The sequence below is a fragment of the Manacus vitellinus genome, unplaced genomic scaffold (assembly GCF_001715985.3).
Source record: "Manacus vitellinus isolate BGI_N305 unplaced genomic scaffold, ASM171598v3 scaffold_17_pilon, whole genome shotgun sequence".
Taxonomy (NCBI): domain Eukaryota; kingdom Metazoa; phylum Chordata; class Aves; order Passeriformes; family Pipridae; genus Manacus; species Manacus vitellinus.
Genome location: NW_021939256.1, coordinates 6,076,184 through 6,095,745, shown reverse-complemented (window position 1 = coordinate 6,095,745; position 19,562 = coordinate 6,076,184). Strand labels below are relative to the sequence as shown.

The 19,562-nt window shown below is 40.9% G+C and overlaps 1 long non-coding RNA gene across 1 annotated transcript in view; it reads left to right on the top strand.

The window, feature by feature from the left end:
- The first annotated feature begins 3,959 nt into the window (after positions 1-3,959).
- The window catches only part of LOC108639164, a 63,948-nt gene continuing 48,345 nt past the window's right edge, over positions 3,960-19,562 (top strand). Inside the window, exons 1-2 of the long non-coding RNA XR_001920303.1 lie at positions 3,960-4,069; positions 6,234-6,509. This is a non-coding gene — a long non-coding RNA (uncharacterized LOC108639164). The remainder of the gene's footprint in view (positions 4,070-6,233; positions 6,510-19,562) is intronic.

The following is a 19,562-nucleotide window of genomic DNA, read 5'->3' as shown; positions in this document are numbered from 1 at the left end:
CTATATACCATGCATTTCTACATGGTCTGTGTATATTTCTCCAAACTCTGCCCACACTAGTGTATTTCCACATCTGCAGAAAATATTTTATAGCCTGTTTGGAGTCATTGCAGAACCTTTGTTTTCCAGGTAAAATGAAACCTGAATTGTAGTTGTAACTCTTGCTATTCCAAGAAATAAATATTAGATTTTTATGTTTGCAAGTCCTCTGCCTCATAATTAGCCTATTTTTTATGTCTACTTTAGAATTAAGGAAGGGCATAGATTGAATAAGGTGTCATGCATATCAGTTAACAAAACTGGTGTTCCTGGAATAATCGATGGAATACATGGAAAGGGAAAAGAGAAAAACAGGGCTTTTGCAATGCAGAGAAATGGAAAAAAGGAAGTTGACTCCCTTCTGAGTGGCCTGTAAAATAAAGGCATTAAAACTTTATGTTATGAGCTGAGAAATCAAAGCACTGCAATGAAAATCATGGAAGAATTGAAAAGGATGTCTTTTGATGAAAGTCACAACCTAGGTAGTATTAAGCTCTTTGCCGGGAAGAAGAGGCTAAGGGCACTTCATAACTAAGACGACTTCCTAGATTAATCCATCTAGTTTTCCTGGTTGAAGGAGAACCAGTTAATCTTCCTTCTTCTTTCCTCCCTTCCTCCTCTTTCTGTGCAGGGTTTCCTTCTCTGGGCTTGCCTTCAGGCATGTCTGTCACTGGAAAGGGTTATCTTGTTCTGCAGTTCAAATTGCAAAGACATTAGCCAGACAGTCAAGGTCTCTTTCCCTCGCTCCCTTTCTCCCTCCTATCCTTCCTCCCAGCCTTCCTCTCTCCGAGTGAATGTTTGCATTTTCATTCCTTGTGACATCATGCAGCTGAGACATCACATGTATCATGAATTCTCTAACGTTACTGTGGGGTGCCACTTTTGGTTCTTTTATAGTTTTCTTATCAAGAGAGGACTGCAATCAATACCAAGCCAAATGTTTTCTCCTAACCTTGTTTGTATCAAAGAAGTTTACCTAGGTTTTTTAAGAAAGGGGATTAGAAAAATCACTCTTTTGTCCTTAATTAACATACTTCTCTTTGGATTTTGGCTTACAATGACTAAACTTTTACTGACTCCTCCATTCTAAAAAAGAGTCCTTAAATCTTAAATTCCACTGCACAAAAGATTTCATCAACTTATTTACAATTGGCTTTTAAAGTACTAGCTAAATGGAAACTGCAACTGCTTCTTTTAAATGCCTTTTTTTTCTCTTTTAGGGAAGATCTCGAATGGTGTAAGTCTCTATTCCCCACTTCTTGGCTTATTTGAACATATAGAAATAAATTGATAAGAAATAATTAATACAATCCACATGAGAGGGAAGTTGATGGGAATGAAAGCGGAGGACTCAGTTGTACATTTTTTAAATAACTGGGTTTCAGTTTAGTCCAAGCCATCATATTTTTTTACCACATTAGGAACTAAAGCCTCAGATACTATTTATGAATCTGTAGAAATTGAACAAAAAAACAGCCAGCATGTCGGGGCCCCAGGACGTGCTCATGTTGCCTACAAGAGTGGTCTAAAAAGACAATGTGTAATATGTAATGTGCACTGATTTGCATCTTGTGAAGTCACTTAAGCAGTTGCCAAGAGCTAAGTACTGGTGTGTAAACACTTTAATTTTACTTGGTGTATTTTTCTGTCATCTTGTACATTTTGTGGGCATTTATGACTGTTCAAACAGCAGAAAATTGTTTTCATAAAACCAGAGAAGATTTTGAAGCAGGACTATCGCAAAATCCAAAGTCAGTAAAATTGTGGCCAATTGAGTCAGTTTAAAGCTACTGTTTGCTAATAGAAGTCTCAGCAAAATTTTTCACTAAAGCCTTCTGTGAATCAGACTGACAGATGTCACCACTGAAATACTGTATTGTATATACTATTTGACTGATAGAGTTTATTAAGTCTGTAGTTTAATTTTGTACTTAAGTCTTTGCCAGGTTTGAGTTAAAAAGCACACAGTTTAGAAATTGTGTATATTTTCATAAAATGTACTTCATACCTTTCTAAACTTCTGCATTTTAACAGAGAAGTAGAACACACAATGGAAACACATACCAAAAAAGATGTCTGTGTTTGTATGCAAAATAGAAAACAATACCACCCCCCAATGTTATACATTACTAGTCCTGCGTATGTTCTGCTTAAAAATGGGAAAATAAAATAAGAAAATGGAAATGGAAGCAAATTAAAGCAATTTTGGGGCTTTACTTATTTCTGGTGTTGCCATAGAAGAACATTTCTTGGTTCCAGTGTACTTTCCCATCCGATGAAGAGATGGCTGTAACCCTCTATTTCACGAGAAGCAGCAATGGGCCCTTCAGCTGTCACTGTATGAAAGTGTCATCATGGAGATCTCCCACATTCAGTTTAGCAGCTACAGTTGGGAAGGAGTAAGAGTGGCCACTCCTTCTCCAGGCACTTGCATTTCTCTGCTTGCTTCTACACCTCCTGATTTCAAAGAACAGTAAGGTATCTGTGATGTGATTACATACAGATAAGGAATAACAAGTAAGATAGCTGATAACCTACAGGTCAATAATCTCCTGTTCTAGTGAAATCCAGATAAAATCATTGGTTAATTTTTAGATTCTTACAGGAATGTGGCTTGATTTGCAGTTCATTTATACCTGGTCATTCTAAGAAATATTACTCGAAAATAAACAAATCTAGCCATTGCAATGTGAAATAAAATCATGTTATTCTTATACAGTAAAATGTATTGTGACGTTGTGACTTGACAGCTATTGAAGAAGGATCAGACAAAATTATTTTTTGAGAGAGTCTCAGCTGTATAATACTTGGCATGCTTTGTGTTGTATGACCGCCCATGATTGATAGTCTGAGCAGTAGTGCTGGTATTTGTTTGCGTATTCACAAGCGTAAAGAAAGCACAGGCCTGCAGTACTCCTCCCTTTTCTGAACCACGGATACTGTCAGGTGCATTTATGGCTTTGTGTGCCTAGAATCAGCCATTTCTGTCTCTGAGGCCTTCAGGCTGGAGTTCCTCTATTAATAACCTTCCCAAATAATTATTACTGCATTATCACAGGAACTCTGACTCCAGCCCCGCATTACACTGAACCTCCATTGAATGTAGTCTATAATTTATAGGTTAGATTTTTATGAGGAAAAAACCAGCTCTATATGCCTGCCCAGAGAGAAAATATTTCTAAACAGCAAACAAAGTAGTATTTTCGTAAAGGCAACACTTCCCAGGCTGCACACAGCAGTGTGCTTCCAGCTACATGTAATTAGTAGCAAAATCCAACAGGTGGCACAAAAGTATTTGAATTTTATATTGATTTAAATCATATGCCGTTAAATTACCAAATAAAGTGGAGAGGGTATTTTTGGTTATTAAAAAAAAAAAAAAAAAAAAGGGGGGGGGGGGGAAGCGTTATCCCCGACGCTTGCGGGACAGCTCGGCCTCTTCCGAGCAGGGCCGGGGATGGGGCCAGGCGGGGCCTCGCTTGCCTCTCCGGGAAAGCCCCAGGCCAGCCGGGCTCCGAGCCCCTCTCCCCCAGCCGCCCCGGGGAGGTTGACATTGGCCACTTTCCTTCGGCCCTTTTCTCCCCCCGGGCGGCAGCGCCCTCGGGCCGGGCCGGACGAGGGCGGAGGGCGAGAGGGCCCGTGGGGTTCACTGGCCGGGGGGCCCGGCGGGAGATGCCCACACCCACCCCACACTTAAACCCACCCCATCCACGCCGCTTTGGCCCGCGGGTCCCGGTCTCGGGCTGGCGGGGCGGGGGAGCGGGGGCGGGCGCCCTCCGCTGGCCCGCCGCGGGGGCCGGAGCGGGGGCCGGGGATAGCGGCGGCCGGGAGCGGTGGCCGGGAAGCGGCTTGCCGCCGGGCGCCCGCCTGCCCGCGGCAGTGCCCGGGGTAAGCGGAGAGGGGAGCGAGGGAAGCTTGCGCTGACCCTGGAGCCCACCTGCCCGCCGTGAATAAATCCACGAGTAAAAATCTTGGGCTTTCAACGCCGCCCGCCAGGCAGCACTAATGGCGGCTTTGTAGCCCTGAGAAGGTAACTGAGATATTTTTATTTTTTTTTAGTGGACTTGTCCTCGAGATTTGTGTGGGGAGGGAGGAGACATGAAGGTTCTCGGGTACCTTTGAAAACGAGCGTTATAAAGGCACGAGTTGCCTGGAATAGTGACATTCAGGAGTTTCAAACACGGCTCAGTTTTTCACCTTGAAGTGTAGTACACACCACTAAAAGGGGCTTAAAAAAAAGAGGGAGGGTGACTTCTTACACAGTGAAATAGTGATAGGACAAGGGGGAAGAGTTTTACATTAGATATTAGGAAGAAATTCTTTACTGTGAGGGTGATGAGGCACTGGAAGAAGTTGTCCGAAGAAGCTGTGGATGCCCTATGCTTTGGAGTCTTTGCGGCCAGGTCAGATGAGGCTTTGAGCAGCCTCGTTTAGTGGAAGGTGACCCAACCCCTATTGGGAATAGGAATTGGAACTAGATGCTCTTTATGGTCACTTCCAATGCAAGCCACTCTGTGGTTCTGTGTTTTCATACTATGAACATCAGTTATGGAAATATTAAAATGTTAGTCTGGGCCTTATGAATAGATTCACAACGTAACGTAACGTAAGTTAGGTAGTTGCTGTCTTTATTTGCTACTAAAGGACTGTAGTGCATCAGATGGAGCTTTACTGACATTTTGGTTTCCAAACGTGAATGTAGGAGACATATCAATGGCTTATTCTTATGCAATGGCACCCCTAAACCTGAAATTTAAGTGCAAGTCAAAGGCCAAGAAAAAGTTGACCAAGATACTTGGCTTGCTGAATTGTCTGAGAGTGAGGCAAAGAAAAAGAGGTGAAAGAGAAGTTGGGCAATTGCCATAAACTAGAAAGGGAGCACTAGTTTTGCATAAATATTTGCAGCAAAGGTCTGTAAGAGACTTACACCTGCGATAAAAGATTTTAATTCATGCCATTTTACTTTACATATTTATTCCTAATTAAACAAAGAAATTGTTTCAGCTTCTTAGTGAAAAGTTCCTCTGCAGGTGCTTGAAACAGATTCAGTTTCCAAGGAGCAAACTGGTGATCTCTATTTCTGTGGGACCAAGCTGGAGCAAATCGTGATAGCAAATGGCAAATGTAGTGCCATTAACCAGAAGGGAGCTTCAATTTGAACTTAGAGAGCAATCAAGTCACACCACTAAGCAAATGAAGGAGCTATAGGCCTTAGAAGAAACTAGTTCTTAGGATGTGAGGCTGGGCAAGTGCTGTGCCCAGGTTACAAAAGACACCTGTAATATCCATGTTACTAGGTTTGCAGGCCATGAAAAGTTCAGAAAAAGATTAGCCTAGTAAAAGATTGAGGAAAAGCATTGTAGTTCATTTGTCTAAATATCCCATTTTGAAAAAAAGTCAGAACAAGTGAATGTAAAGACTGGAGCTGGAGAAATTAGGTGTTTTCCTATCAAATAGCTTGTCCAGCTGAGCAGATCATAACCTTTGAAAGGTACTGGGCTACCCAGATCTTGTAAAAGTCTGTGAGGTGCCCTTCTGAAACAGGCCCAAGAAAAGCATGACCAAGTACTATTGCTGATGTTTTTGTAGTAATAAAAATCAAGGGAAATGCCCCAAATTCAGTTATTTGGTCTTTATGTGGAAAACAAAACAAAAAAGAAAATTATCTGGACACAAAAAACATGCCTATAAATTTGGGTAGAGCTGACAATCATGAGTCATGACTTTTCAGACATGAAAAGTCGTTCAGTTGTTGGAGAAATTGAAAGATATAAAATAGAAGCAGCAAATAAACTGCAAGAGCAACCCTAAAATTTTAGTTCTGGTCTGGCCAGCTGGAGAGCAGTAACAGAGGTTTGACTGTGAAGTGCACTGGCATGGTGACTCTAGTCGAGGAAAACTGTAAATAGATATTGTAAAAATAAAATCCAAGGAGTAAACATGTAGGTAATAAATAGAAACTGCAAAATATCAGGTCTCTGAGAGCACCAATAGGCTTTAACTGCTCTAACCAGCCTCACATGGGGCCTCTGTCCACAACCCTGCCCATAGACCCAGAAGCGCCATTTCAGCTCCAGCTTAGGACTTCTGGTGTGCCCCTAACTCCTGGAGAGACCTCAGACCTGGGTTATAGGTAGCTTGTGTTCTTTAGATGTACTTTATTGCCTGTCTTCTGCTTTGTCTTTGTTTTCTAGGTTGATTTTGGACCTGTGTTGTAACCTTATTTCCTTCTTTTGTTCCTGGCTGGAGAGCCTATGTGATCTCTGGACCTAGCTCATCATTTTGCCTTCTCTGGGACTATTGGAGGGCCCTGTTACCAGACTACCAGTAAGCAGTGTGATCTATGTACTGTGTTCAGATGTGGGACTGTGCCTTGGTCAGCACAGGCACTGCCTGCACTGAGTCATCCTCGGCCTGTGGCTTTCCCTCCCTTAAAGGAGCAGCTGGCCCTTACTGCTTCTTGGCACAAGGTAAATCCTTCCAACTCATTAAAATCAACTGGGTTGTGGTTGATAATGTGCATTTATCCAAAAGTGAGGTGACTGAGCAGGGGTATTTGACCTCTGAAATTTGACAAAGAAAGCTGGAAAGAAAAAATAAAAGGGTTGAAATAATAGTTGGCTTGGATTCCTATATGATAAATAACATTTAATAAGTGTCAGGGAAAACATCCTCAAATTTTATCCATCTAAGTTCCTTATGCAGGTGTGGGCTAGGTGAGGCAAATTGCAAGAAAGCAGTAAACTTTCACAGTTGTTTTTTTTTTAGTGAACTGTTTCCTGGCTCCAGGGATAGAAACCATAATGGCAACTAGATATAATGAGTAGGAACTCACTGAAGAGGAGGGATTTGTTGAGTCTTGTCTTGAAACTTTCTTAATGGGATGAAATTAGCAGAATTCCTTGAAACAGAAACAACTCCCTGACAGTTTTGCCAAATAACCCTCAAAACCAGCAAATACTCAACAAAGGGGAGGGTTGCTGCATAGCATGAAACTGTGGACCTGTTACAAGTGGGACTAGAAAAAAAGCATAAAGGGGAATGAGAAACTCTTGTTCTAGAGCATTGCTAGAATTTTTTAAAAGAACAAAAAAGCCAAAATAGATGTAATGGATGGGAGTAGCATAAGCTGTTTTCTGGAGAACGCTGAACTGCTTGGTAGCCATCTGACCAAGTAACCCCATCAGAGAAGAGAGAGTTATTGGAGGTTATTGAAAATCTGTCAAGAAGTGTGAATGTTCACTGTCCCTGACTACTCATTGCAGTTTGTTTCTTTAGCAAGAGCTGAAACAGGTAGGATAATAAAGAATACAGTGTGGCATATGTCTCTGTATTTGTAGCATGGTATGATGATTGTGTTTGATAGTAGAAACATCCGGAACTGAAACATTAGTAATAATCTGTGATAAGGATATGGCAAAAAGCCTCAAATTAAGCCCAAATAAACCAGAGCTACTTAAAAAAGAAGTTGTATTCTTTTGGCCTGTGGTCAAGGAAGAGGGAATTCCTGCTAGTGATGTCAACATATACTATATAGGGATTACTAGTACTGTAAGAGTTCCCAGATGTGTGCAGTTTTACAGTTTTTAAAAATAGCTGCTTTTGTGCATGGAGGAGGAAATCCATTTGAATGTGACTTGACATTGACACGGTTAAAAACAGCTGTGTTGGCCTCCTCGGGTTTCAAAACGGATTCTTGCATGCTTGAGCTTGGATGGTCTTGAAACAAACAAAAAGACTTACAAGATCAATGGCTTATACAGAAAATCTGAGCTTCATAAAAGTAGAAGAAAATGCGTCACTGAGTGTTGGGTAAGTCTAAGGAGTATTTTCACTTTTTAGGGCTATAAGGAATCTCTGTGACTTAAGACACTGTCTGTATTTGGCAGGTTGCTCAAGAAGCTGTGGATCCCTCATCTCTGAAAGTGTTCAAGGCTGGGTTGGATGGGACTATGGCAGGAGGATTGGAACTTGGTGATCTTTAAGGTCCCTTCCAACCCAAACCATTCTGTGAGATATGTTCTCAGTTTTGGGAGGCAATCTGTTCAAATTACAGTCCAGGGCATGTGTTGTCTCTTTAGATCCCAACTCAGATACAATACGTAAAGATTTCTGAGATTCATTGAGGTCATACAGTATTACCCACCTATGTAGCTATGTGTGCTAGAAATGCTCCTGAATGGATCAAAAGTGACTCTTGGCATTTAAGAGTAGAGTGAGTGAATTAGGTTTTCCAATTAAAGTTCACGCAAACACAGATATCCTGGGGATAAGCCTATGGTCACAGAATGGACAATTTCATGACCATAGGATAGAACACTCCTAAGGAAAAATGGAAAATGTGTGTTGAACTTACTACTTCACTAATGTAGTAATAAGATAGTTTTCTATAAAACTGAAGGATGATAAAAAAGCCTAATCTCATATATAGTCTTGGATTAGGACAAGAACTAGAAGCTACAGGGTTATTCAAGACTATGTAGATGGTTGGCTCAGTCTGATGGAACTCTTGTATGACCATGATAAAAAGGAATAAGCAAAAGAAAACGTGAAGTCTTAATACGTGTTCAAAATAATGATTTAGTGGAAACAGAAGAGAGGTGATGTGACATGATGGAGAAATTAATAGAGAGTTTTGTCTGGGGAAACAGGAATCATCATCATGGCTAGATTTGGGAAGGGCTTTACCCACATTTGTTACAAGCGCACTGGTGGCTAAAAAGGCCAATGCGAGACAGGCACATCCGGTTGCAAAAGGCACAGCAGAAAGACTCCTTAGGTGGTGTATTCTGCAAGGCATGAATCTTTCTGCATTGTCTTTTCTCCTCGAGAGTCATCCTGCGTGCTTTCTCAAAAGCATCAGCAGCGTTATAGATGGTGTGTCTCCAGACCTCCCGATTGGAGGCCAGAATAGATCAGTTATGTTGATCAATATGGCCAAGGCTGAGATGTTGTTTCAGGGAGTCCTTGTATCTTCTCTTCGGGGCTCCTCTCTTGTGGCAGCCAGTGGCAAGTTCACCATAAAGCAAGATCTTAGGGAGGCAGTGGTCCTTCATCCTAGAGATGTGTCCTGCCCAATGCAGCTGTGTTCTCAACAACATGGCCTCAATACTTGTGACTGCTGCTTGTTCTAGAACAGACGTATTAGTCACATAATCTGACCAGTGGATGTTTAGGATTGTGTGGAGACAGTGTTGATGGAAGCGTTCTAAGAGTCGCAGGTGGTGGCGGCAGATGACCCATGATTCAGATCCCTTTAAGAGAGTAGACAGCACAATGGCTCTTAAAAACTGATCTTTGTACTTTTCTTCAAGTGTTTATTTTGCCAAACTCTTTTATGAAGCTTTCTGAAGGCACTATATGCCTTTGCTAACATGTTGTCTATCTCTCCGTCGATCTTACTATCTGAGGAGATGAGGCTACCTCAGTAATTAAACTGCTAGACTGATCTGAGCTCTGATTCACCAATGGTGATATGGGGATGATGGAAGACTTCCTGAGGTGCCAGTTGATAGAGAACTTCTGCCTTCTTTAAGCTGACTTCCAGCCCAAAGAGCTCGGCAGCGTCAGCAAAGCAGGATGTTAAATGCTGCAGAGTTGCTTCTGTGTGGGCAACAAGGGCAGCGTCATCAGCATAAAGCAGCTCCTGGACAAGATGGTTTAAGGTCTTGGTGTGGGCCTTCAGTTGCCTTAGGTTGAAAAGGCTTCCATCAGTACGGTATCGAATGTAAATACAATCCTGATCATTGAGGTCTGCCGTGGCCTTTTGGAGCATCATGCTAAAAAAGACTGTGAATAGGGTTGGTGCGAGAACGCAGCCTTCTTTCACACCATTAGTTATTAGAAAGGGCTCAGAAAGTGCATTGCCATATCTGACTTGGCCGTGTTGATCCTCATGGAGTGAGACGATCATTTTAAGGAGCTTGAGGGGACAACCTAAGTGTTCCAAAATCTGCCATAGACCTTTTCTGCTCACAGTATCGAAAGCCTTGGTGAGGTCGACAAAGGTTACATAGAAACCTTTGTTCTGTTCCCTACACTTCTCTTGCAGTTGTCTGAGAACAAATACCATGTCTGTGGTACTCCTATTGGCTCTGAAACCACACTGACTTTCAGGTAGGATTCCTTCTGCTGTAGTGGGTATTAGTCTGTTCAAGAGTATTCTTGCCAGGATTTTGCCAGCAATGGAGAGCAGAGTAATAGCACGGTAATTTGAACAGTCTGATTTAATTCCTTTCTTCTTATACAAAGTGATGATGACTGCATCGCGAAGGTCTGATGGTAGTTCACCGAGGTCCCAACAGCACACCACAAACTCGTGAAATTTAGCATGGAGTGAAAGGCCCCCATGTTTCCAGACTTCGGGTGGAATTCCATCAACCCCAGCTACCTTGCTGATTTTCACCTGCTGTATGACCTCAAGGGTTTCTCCTAAAGTTGGGGCAGTATCCAATTCATTCTTCACCGGTTGTTGTGTGATGGACTGAATAGCTGAGTCTTGAACTACACGACTAGTACTGAAGAGAATCTGAAAGTGTTCAGACCATCGATTCAGAATGGAGGTTTTATCTGTCAGAAGCGTTTGACCATCAGCGCTGAGTAGAGGACTTTGGGCTTGGTATGTAGGCCCATATACTGTTTTCAGGGCTTCGTAGAATCCTCTGTGATCACCTGTGTCTGCTCATAATTGTGTTTTTTCAGCTAGATTGATCCACCACTTGTTCTGGATGTCACGGAGTTTCTGTTGGAGCTTGCTGCATGCAAGGCGAAAGGCTGCTTTTCTTACGTGACAGGAAGGCAGTGCAAGGTGTGCTTGGTGGGCGGTTCTCTTCTTCCTCAACAATTCCTGGATCTCTTGATTGTTTTCATCGAACCAGTCCTTGTTCTTCTTGAGGGAGAACCCTAAGGATTCTTCAGACGACTGCAGGATGCTGTTTTTAATATGGCGCCAAAGTGTTTTAGGAGAGGTATCTGTAGAATCCATGGAATGGTTTTTGAGCCTAGTTTGAAGATTAGCCTGGAATTTGTTTCTTACTGGCTGATTGGAGATTGTTAACTTGGAGTCTCCTCCTTGGGATACTGCCCCTTTTAGGTTTGAATTTAAGATTAAATTTACAGCGCACCAGTTGATGGCCTGTTTGGTATTCTGCACTAGGCATCACACGGGTATGGTGGACATTGCGGACATCTCTCCGTCGCACCAAGATATAATCGATGAGGTGCCAATGCTTGGATCTGGGATGCATCCAGGTTGTCTTCAGACTATTTTTCTGCTGAAAGATAGTGTTAGTAATGGTGAGCTGTTGCTCCACACAGAATTCTAGCAGGAGTCGACCATTATTGTTGCAGTTTCCAACACCATGCTTACCTAACATTCCTTTCCAGGCTTCAAAATTCTTTCCTACTCTGGCATTGAAATCACCGATGATAATGATCTTATCATCTGCAGGAACCTTTTGGGTAAGGCAGTGCAGGTCGGTGTAAAATTTATCTTTTTCAGCAGGGTCAGCTTGGAGAGTTGGGGCATATATACTAAAGAGGACAACGTGTTGCTTGTTGTGGAGTGGAAGGCGTAAGGAGATAATGCAGTCAGAGTGACCTGTCAGCAGATTTTCGAGTTTAGGAACAATAGAGTTTTTAATCATGAAGCTGACTCCTAAGAGATGCTTTTCGGTTCTGGGTTTACCTGACCAAAGGAGTGTGTAACTGGCACCATGTTCTCTGAGGCTGCCTTCCTTGTGGAGACGAACTTCACTGAGAGCAGCAATGTCGATGTTGAGACGTGACAGTTCATGGGCAATCAGGGCAGACCAACACTCAGGACGTCCGCTATCTGCAGAATCGAGCATGGTTCTGATGTTCCAGCATGCTAGAGTTAATTTGGGTACACCTTTGGAGGCAGGTGTATATGCCTTTGTCTTTTGATCCTTGTGTGACTGCATTTGTAGAAGATGTTGCTACGGGGCTTTGCAAAAGTGGGTAAAGCCTTCGAGCCTGCGCAATGGATATTTTAGGTGAGACGCAGTGTGCGCGGAACTGAACCCACCCTTTAATCCTAAGGTTCATCTGCCAGGGCAGATGGCAGCGAGGTGGCAGCGAGGTCCTCAGGACGTAGGTTTAATTAGAGTGACCTTCTCTTAGATGGATGGCTTTACAGCTCCTTTACAAGCTCCCTCTGCCCAGGTTTAGAGTTGTCTTTCTCCTCTGTGTGCTCTGGGGCTCCCCCTCTCATCTCCCATGAGGGCACAGTCCGTGCTGGCAAAGCTCCCCCTCTGTCTCTCCTTTCCGCACCTGGGGCCGGGCCACGCCGAGCGCCCACGTGCCGGGCTGGGGGAAACAGGAGTACAAATATTAAAAACTTCCATTTAAGCCCACTCAGATTTTCTTAGTGATGGGGTGGGGGGGAACCAAAGGCCACTATAATAATGAGAGTTTATGACAAGCTGCCAAACCAGGATGATCAGCTGCATGGGGCTTTTTGCTAGTGAATTGCAGAATGATGCCATGTAGAATCTACCAAAGGGGGGCAGATATTCCATAAATACTTGAGTAGTAAGGACATGCATAATTTTCTATTCTGCATGAAAAATAAGAAACAGTAAGATAGCAGCTTTTTGAAATTGTTCTTCATTTACTGCAAGTGAAAGAAGGGCATAGAAAGGAAGAGAAAAGATCAGGTTACTCTGTTCTGAGAAGCACAGCAAAACTGGGAAGATAATGGCACAAAATAGAAACAAGTTGCACAGGTAGCAGGAAATAATTGTCTGCATGCTCTAGCATTAAGAGGAAAGTCAAATTGCCATTCTGTGGAGAGGCAAATTTGGTTAGTTTGGACAAATAACACCTAGGAGGTGGATGTCATTAATGTGTTTTTTGTTATCGGTCTTCAATAAAATGACCATCTGCAAGAGGTAGCTAATTCAATGCAGTCCAGTGAGAAAGAAATGGGAATCTCAGCGTGGAATGAGACACTTACAGTTTAGAGACAGTTAAGATAAGGTAGATACTGCCAAATTGCCTGAGCCCGAGGTACCTCCTCCCAGGGTAACTGCAGAATTACCTTCTGTAATCAACAGCCAGACCTGGGATGGGGTGATTACTCGTGGCGTTGTAGCGTGTGAACTCTGTGTTGGCAACTGAAGTGAAATTTGTATTGATATTTGAAGTCATTTTGTCTTCTGCTGTTCTGTCACTGGAGAGTGACATAGCTTCCTGTCCTACAAAGTTATTCCAGTTTCCCACCTGTAATTAAATTCTGTGAAGCTTGCCCTCCTGCCTCTGAAGATATACAACTGCCACACCAGAGGATTTTAGGCTGCAGGAGGCAAGGGTGTGCATGCAGGGATGGCAAGGGTTTATGCAGGCTTTTTCTGTTTCTACCTGGGGAAGCAAAATAAAATAATTCTCACAGTGGGGGCGAAAAGGGGTGTGGATATTCAAGTAAATTCTTGAGCCATTTTATGCAGCCTGTTTCCACCAACATGTTATTTTTCTGAGTTTACATGTGCATTGATTTAAATAAGGTATCTCTTGATAAGTTTGCTTCTAATAGTTGCTAGTCTAAATAATAGTTACTGAGTTATAGGGTTTACTTGGGCTGTTTGTTTAACTTGCATCCTTGAAAGCTAGGCAAAATGTCAGCGTCTGTAAATTCACTCCTGTACTAGGCTTAGGGCAATACAGTAATTCTAATTCTAGTCTGAAACTGCTGATCTGTTTAGTTAAAATCATATCAAATGTAGTAGTCAATAAAGTAATCTTTTTTTTTTTTCTAGGCAACGTTGCCCACTATTGTTACGACACACCCCGAAGGTGAGAGTAACTGAGGTTCTTGTTAATAGGTCCCTTGGGGTGGATTAGAGTGAAACGACACTGAATGACTGGGGTGTGTGTGTCTGTGTGTGTGTGTATATACACATATATATGTATATACAGTTTGTTTTAGCACAGTCTGGTTGTAATGGAAACGAGGTATGTAGCTGTTTCGGTTATTATGAACTATAGTAATATAGCAATATAAACGTATAAATATATCACTTAAGAAAGTATATAAGGAAAAGAAAGACAGATAAATAAAGGATAAGATTAGATAGTGGAGAGGAAAGTTGTCACCACCCATGAACCCAGCGACGAGACCTGGTTGGTCAAAATGGTAGTTGCAGTCTTGATCCATCAGGGGTTGGGGAAGCCCCAACACAGAATTCACAGAATTCAATGGGTTCAATATACGTTCAGTTCAGGTGTGAATGCCCGGGTACCTCTCCTGGGGGGAAGTTTTACACTGGGTGTTGCAACACCGTAGATCATGCGCAGTCCTCTGTTGATAAGCCCCAGAAATGAGTCTGGGACTGCTTCGAGGGTCTTTGATGGTTTATGACCCCTTCTAAGATATAACAGCTGCCTCTCACTTCAGCATAGTCGAGCCAGTTGTGCCTCATCAGAAGTGATGAATACCTTCAGGCCTATGTGTGAATGTCCTGGTACTTCCCTGTGTGGGGGGCAGTTTGACTCCTGAGCCAGTAGTGTAAGGGAGAGCATTGGCATGATAAAAATCATTATCTCACCTATCAGGATTTGCTTCTTATAGGTCTTCTCCCTTGCCTGGCTCAAAATAAAGCTTGTTGCTTAAACAAAGGTTGGTTTGTTGTGGCCATTCTCCAGTGGTGAGCGTGCACCACTGCTGTCCTATGCAGATCAGAGGTTTGTGTTACTCTAACTGGTGACACAGATAAAAAGGTCACTCTGAAAACTGACTGCAGAAATGGTCATTCTCTCTTTCAGGATAAAATATAACTCAAATAAATATTTATCACTGACTGATGTGCCTGTTTTGCCTGGTTTGTCTTCTTGGCAGAATCATGATCTAAAACAAAAAAAATCATTGTAAGTAATTTGTAACATACCCATCATACATAAAAATCAAACATACTACTTTTAAAGAGCTGCCTGAAGATCACTGCTAAGTGATAGTGCAGATTGTAGTAAATTAATTTCTCAGCAATCTGACTTAGATTTGAAGCATGCATGGATCAAAGCAAGAGTGAAAGGTGGCACTGAAAGCTGCTGAATTCTCAAGATCCCCAGGATTTTCACGCCCCTCTTTTCATGTGGTGGTGGAAAGACACAGCTAGAATGGGCTGGCACGTCCCATTCCTCTTTGAGTTTATGGAATGGCAAAAAAAGCTGCCAGAACTATCTTCATGCAAAGACAAGGATCTGAGAAACTGTGCTGCCTTGAAAGTCAAAGATCAACCTCTTGAGTCTTTTTCCAACTTTTTCTTGTGCATTGTCAACAATATTGTCCTCTGATGAGGAAACGAGGGGAGAGGTTGCATTATCATATTTGCTGGTAACACTGGAAAGAAGTTTTACTTTTTCTCATTTAAGAGTACATAGTGATTTGAATTTTTGGTACTTTTACCTCATTTGTGATAGTTTCTGTTCTGTATTCCTCTTGTTATCCATGCTGATTTTCATACTTAGTCATCAAAGTCTGTTTGAAAACAGATGCAAAAGTCCTAATTCAGCTTCTGGCCCAGTTTAGACCATCGTTCTTTGTTCAAACTCACCAAATTTACCTTTCTTAATTAATTAGTTAATTTTTTATTTTTGGCTCTGTTTTGTTGTACTGTGCCAGGAAAAAACTTGGTAAGTTCCATTCAGTTTCCATGTTGTTGTTGAGGTTAAATGACCCTCATAATCCTTACTGCACTTTTTTGCTCTTCACCTGTAGCTAGTAGCCTACTTTGTGACATTTCTTAATTGAATCAGATCTGGAGTCTGCTCCAGATGTCTGGAATTCAGTTTCCTAGATGTGCTACTATGTTTGATGTAAAGACATTCTAGTCTCTGAATTCCTTCATTTGGGTCCCCTGAAGTTTATGCTTATGACGTTGATAATTGAGTTATGAAAACATTATTCCAGTTCTTTGATTTAATTTATATTGACTCAGTTTTCAATGTTAAACTATTTAAGTCTTCATTACATGGCAGAATAAAATTTAAGTGATGCAAGTTTTTGTTAGCTCTGGCTATTTGCTATGCAGGTTTGTTGACCGTAACATGCTTGCACCTATATCACTAGCTGTTGTTACTATAGTTAGTTGTAATCTTTGTTAGGAAGTTTGTGTCCTGTCACAATAGATATTGTCAGAATAACCAATAGTATTTCTCTTTCCAGTGATGTTGCAGTGATCAATATCCCAGTTTATATCTGACCATGGATCTCATAAACTTTCATCTTGATTCCAGCGGAAACTCTTTAAACATGGGCTTTTATAAAAAAAAGTATGCGTTATAACTTGTTGCATATCCCAGTGCTGTCATCTTTAGAATTATCTTTCCTGAGTGGTATTTGTTCTTCCCTATCTATACTCCAGTTTTGAATTTTATGTTATCAAACTTCTGTTTTCTCCTTAACATTAATTTTCACATCCTATAAATGTAATTCAAGATCTTCCGTTGTATTGAGAAAGCTCTTGAGAGTTGTTTACACATCAGAGCTGTTTCCTACTCTGTTGCTTATATGGAGCAGACTCAGGCATGTCATCTTCTGTTACCTGATTGCTGTTCACAGTCTTAATTCTTTTTATTTGCCATATGTTCTCCTGCTACCGCAGGTATTTTTAATCCATGTCTGGGTTCTTATTTACCCTGTGTTTTGTCTTTCCACTTGTGTTTGGAGATCTATAATTTTTCAGTTTAAAGCTGGTCTTATCTGTTATGTCAGCTTTGATCCTAGGTAGCTATTCTCTCGGGCGTTCAAGTCAAATTTACCTCTTGAAAAATGACTTCCTTCAATAAATGTGCCTCAACAGGCAAATACTACAGAGACTTCTTACACCACTCATCATTTAGGTATTGGTTAGTCTATTCTCTTATTAGTCATTTTACTCCTTCTCTGGTGACTTGATGTCCTTGAAGTTCACACAAATATCTACTCATTTGCAAGTACCCCCTGAAACAGTTAGTCCTTAATATTTTTTTTTTTCTGGTGGGAATTGAGCAGTATTGGTTTTGGGGGGTTGTAATTGTTTTTCAGCTTTCTTGTGATGTTTCTCAGTTCTAGGTCCACCTACCAGTTGCACCTAACATGATTCCATTTTGGATTTTTTGATCCCCTTTCATGAGCAGACTGTCAGTAACTAGTAAGGAGCTGTGATCACATAGACATGATGCTATGAATCTTCAGCCTTTTCTTATGAGTGCCATTTTTGTTTCTGTCTGGAACTCTGTCCCTTCTATTTTTTTTCAGTGTTTCTGTGTACTTCCTTGGTTCTCCTTCAGTTTCCAGTGCCTGATATTCTTGTTGTCTTATTTCAGAGCTAGCATCCATTTTTGTCCTTCCTGCTACCCTTATTTTTTACTTTTTTTTTCTTCTCTGGGGCATCAAACCTCCCTCTCTGTTCTGTTTCATCTTCAAAAGTTAGTCTAGTCCTTTGATTTCACCTTGTCTTTTTCTTTTGTGGGCAGATATGCTCAGCTAGCAGTTTTCCACCTTCTCTTATTGTGCCATACAACTGAAAGTTTCATAGAGAGGCTATTCTTTTTCCCTCTGTTACAAAAGACAAGCTGGCTCTAACATCATCAATTGAATTCTGAGCCTTTGTGAGCCCATTGCATGTACATTTACCAGGTGTCCACTAAAGGATAATGGAGATTCCAGTGTTTCATAACCTTGTATCCTTACTCTAGTACACTTCAGGGATAGCCATCATCCTTTGTTGAAATCTAATTGCCTTTACCTGACCATCCCTTCTTGGAGTTGTGACCAGAAGACTTGGTCACTCATCTGGCACGCACCTTTTTTTTTTTTTTTTTTTAAACGTTTGTTTATTGAACTACTTGATTAGGTTGAATTGACCCCAACTTATTTGCTGTTCTCAAAGATGACATAATCATTGTCCTGTATGTTACTTGAAACTTCATAATGTCTCTTGGTAAAGATACTACATATTGCGTATGCTGTTGTACTATTAAATGAGGTAGGGACAAGTTGTGTCGGTCTTGCTCTATGAGATTTTTTGTTTAATACATATATAACTACATGGTAATGTATTTAAAAACTCAAAACATATTGATAACTTGGAGCAAACGCATATTGCCTGTATGTGTTGTGGAGGGAAGTCACTGAATACCAAAAGAAGGAGGCCGTGGGTAAAGAACCTGAGTAAAAACAAAAAAAAAAAAGAAAAAAATGTGTTCAGGAAAGAATTGAAAGCATAGACATGAATAACAAATCATTTTTCTGTGTGTGTTCAAAAAGTAAGCGTTCTGGAGAACTGTAAGTCCAAGAGGTGATTAACTTATGAAAAAGGAGACAATATAGCTGAAAAATTAAACTTTTTTTGTAATTCTTTTGAATGTATGTGCATTTAAGAAGAACTGGGGGAGATTTTTCAAATGGTAAAGCTTTTTGAGGGGAGAAAATGTTGGAGGATCTTTATCACATCTATTTCTTGATGTATCTTTCTCAAATCTAGTTATTGATGGATGAGGTCTCTGAGCAAATGGACCAAAAGGACAAGAAGAAATCTACAGACAGAGATGACATGCACTCTAAAGGAGCTCTAAAGAAACTTGGAGATGAAACAGCTCAAACATTACTATATGCCAGTAAATTCAGTGTTAGATGAGATAGAACAAACTTTTTTGAAGAATATCAGTATTAGATGGACAAGTAGAAAACATATCCTTGTGATAAGCCCTCGTCTTCTGTTTAACAAAAAAAAAAAAAAATCAAGTCTGTCACTGTTTTCTGGATTTAGTAAATGTATTTCCCAAAACAATATATCAGGGTTTCTTGCGAAAATCTAAGAATTAAGAGACCATGGGATAACAGGGAAGATTCTCATATGGACTAATAGTGGATTACAAACTAGGATAAAGGATGGCATGGGTAAAACATAATCTGTCACAGTGGAAGGAATTCGCCAATGTAGTCTACTATTCTGTGCTGCAATATGCTCGTTAGCATATTCATAAATGATCAGAAAAAGGAAGAATACTTAGGCAACAAAGTTTGCTGATGATACCATCTACTGATGATAAAGAGCTGCAAAGCAATCCAAGAATGCTATGATAAAACAGCTGATTAAATTCAATGTAGATTAATAGATAATAATGCCCTTGGTGGGGGGGGCAAGGAAAGAATGGCCCTAATTTTACATATTCTTGGATGGGTTGTGAGCTGACGATTACAACCCTAAATCTCATTCTAAATGGTAATAGGTAGCCTTATGGAAAGAGGAGAGCAGCGCTGACTGGCAGTCAAAAATCAGATGGAATATTATGAATTATTGTGAAAGGAACAGAGAACAAATCAGAACCTCATTATACCACTTTGCGAATTCATCATGTACAATCATTGTGAATATAGTATGGAATGCTCGTTTTTCAAATTAAAAAGAATATTATCAAATGAGAAAAAGCATTTGAAAGGAAGAAAAAAGGAGATAGGGATGATGTAAGAATGAAGTAGCTGAGTTTCATTTTTGAACAGAAAATAAAAGAAAATAAAAAAA